Source organism: Myotis davidii, unplaced genomic scaffold, assembly GCF_000327345.1.
Source record: "Myotis davidii unplaced genomic scaffold, ASM32734v1 scaffold44, whole genome shotgun sequence".
NCBI classification, from domain to species: domain Eukaryota; kingdom Metazoa; phylum Chordata; class Mammalia; order Chiroptera; family Vespertilionidae; genus Myotis; species Myotis davidii.
Genome location: NW_006299705.1, coordinates 2,616,373 through 2,618,840, shown reverse-complemented (window position 1 = coordinate 2,618,840; position 2,468 = coordinate 2,616,373). Strand labels below are relative to the sequence as shown.

Here is a 2,468-nt window from a genome sequence, read left to right as displayed (position 1 = left end):
AATAAATAAAGGTCTATATCTACTTACCTATTTATGGATTGCATACTGGGTTTGCCTTCTCACCTGATATTGAATATTTAGTTAATTTTAGGTTTATCGCTATTATAAATAGTGCTACATGGGCATTCTTGTATATATAACATCTTTATATATACATCTTTGTACACTTATTAAATTACTAGAGGCCCAGTGCATGAATTCGTGCACGGGTGGGGTCTGGCTGGCCTGGCCCCAATCAGGGCAAATTGGAGCTGAGCCTGTCGGGAGGAGGAGATGGTGGGAGGTTGGCCTGCTGGCTGACCTGGATCAGGGCCTCCGATCAAGGCTGGGCCGGCTGGGGGAAGGGGCCACGGGCAATTGGCCAGCAGGCCCTACCCCCGATTAGGGTTGGGGCCAGTTGGGGGTGGGCTGGCCATGGGGAGGGGCAGTGGGCTGGCTGGCCCCTTCCCCGAATTGGGTGGGTGAGGGGTGCCAATCGGACTGCAGGAGATTGGCTGGCCAGCCCTGCCCCCTGTTGGGGTGAGGGGTGCGATCAGGGGCAGGCCAGCCGGGGGAGGGGCTGCGGGCTTATCGTGGTAGGGCAGGCTGATGGGGCACGCCTGGCGGCGGGGGACGTTTGGCTGGCAGGCCCAGCTCTTGATCAGGGTGGGAGAGTCCAATCAGAGGCAGGCCAGCCAACCTCACGGCCCCACCCCTGATCCGGCCGGTTCATTGGACACAGTGGGTGTCATAGTGACCGGTTGTTAGGTCGTTATGGCCGTCATGGTAGCTGCCTTTTTATATGTATAGATTTCCTTGGAATATTTTCTTAGAATTGTTAGGATAAAGGCCATGCGCACTTAGGAATTTTAAATTAGATTACCAAACTGTTCATTAAAAAAGTTGAACCAACTGTATTCCCAGGTCAGTTTTCTTTTACTATACTGACACTGAATATTATAATTTAGTTAATTTTTGCCAGTCTTATACACTAAAAGTGGTATTTTTGCAATTTTTCTGTGACTTTTTTGACTGACTGCGTTGCTTTAACTTACGTTACCTTCTGTCAATTTATATTTGTGGAATTTGATTTCTTTTGGACCAAAATAGATCACTTTTCAAACTTTTGAAATTGCTAATTCAGGAATAACCTCCCAAAAACGCAGTTACCTGCATACTTTCCAACAAAAGAGCTAAATGGCGGTAAATATTTTTTTAAGCAGAACTCTGTTTTTACTAGAATAAAACCCTTCACATTCTTCTTTCACAAGTAATCCATTATAAGTAGGACTTAGTTGGGGGAAACATTTCTTTTTGCCTTGAATCTTAAATAAAGGTGTTCTTAACTCCCAGTGTCCGACCTAAAAAGTACATATCAAATCTAAAGATTTTTAAGATCTTAGGATCTAATAAAGGTAAACATTTTTCCATATCAGGATGTAGAACAGACAATGAGTGCAGTGCTGCTGTGGCTTTTTTATTTATGGATACTAACTGGAACTTTCTTTGTTCTCTTTTGGAAATGAGATACAGTTTGAATGTATTTGTAACTTGGAGTCCCATGTTAGTCATCCTTACCTTCTAAAGCATATTTCAAAATTACAGAGGTACACAGGTTTTTCCAGGCAGCTCCTGAAGTTATGTTTTATAATATTAGTCACATTTTAAATTTTCTCTCAGGTCTGCAACCCAATATCATTCACAGTGTTTTCAGCAATGAGTAAAGAAATAAAATGTTAATGTTAGTGTTTATTTAATACAAAAATACATTATAGAATCTCAGCATGTATTTTTATCAAAAATCTTTTTGTGATCACTGCCAATTAAGGAGATACTTATAGCATCCTGCTTTCAGTAACCAAAGATGCATTCTGAGATCTAGAAAGCTTGATGTCGCAGAAGTACAGCCACAATACCATATTGATCACATCCTTTTGTGTATAAAACTTACATCCCCACGGTTAGTAATTTTAAGTTTGTGCCCCCAAATCATTAATTTTGTATTTGTTCATTTCAAAATATTTGTAACCTGGCTGGCATGGCTTTGTGGCTGTCAACCTATGAACCAGGTGGTCATGGCTCACAATCCCCAGTGTGGGGTGTGCAGGAGACAGCCAATCAATAATTCTCTATCATCATTGATGTTTTTCTCTCTCCCCCTCCCTTTCTCTCTGAAATCCATAAAAAATATTTTTGAAAAATATGTGTAAACCTGGTTCTTGTTTTTTATCCCTAATGAACACCATAGACTTTATGTAAAATATGTAGTTAAACTTACGGATACATTTTTAATCCAAGTACAGTGTACATATTTTTCAATTCTCCCTGCCTTCTCTAATGTATTTACTACATAAAACAAAATAATGAGTAAAAATTTAGAAAATAGAGTTTAGATAAAGTGTCTGAGTAGATGGTAAAGGAGCCAGGTCCTTCAGCAACAATCTTTTTATCATTTCAGTGACATATCCAGAGTTCTGTTACCTTTTGTA

The 2,468-nt window shown here is 40.4% G+C and overlaps 1 protein-coding gene across 2 annotated transcripts in view; it reads left to right on the top strand.

Moving 5' to 3' along the window:
* The window catches only part of COL4A3BP (collagen type IV alpha 3 binding protein), a 102,681-nt gene that overhangs the window by 83,637 nt on the left and 16,576 nt on the right, over window positions 1-2,468 (top strand). The window lies entirely within an intron of this gene.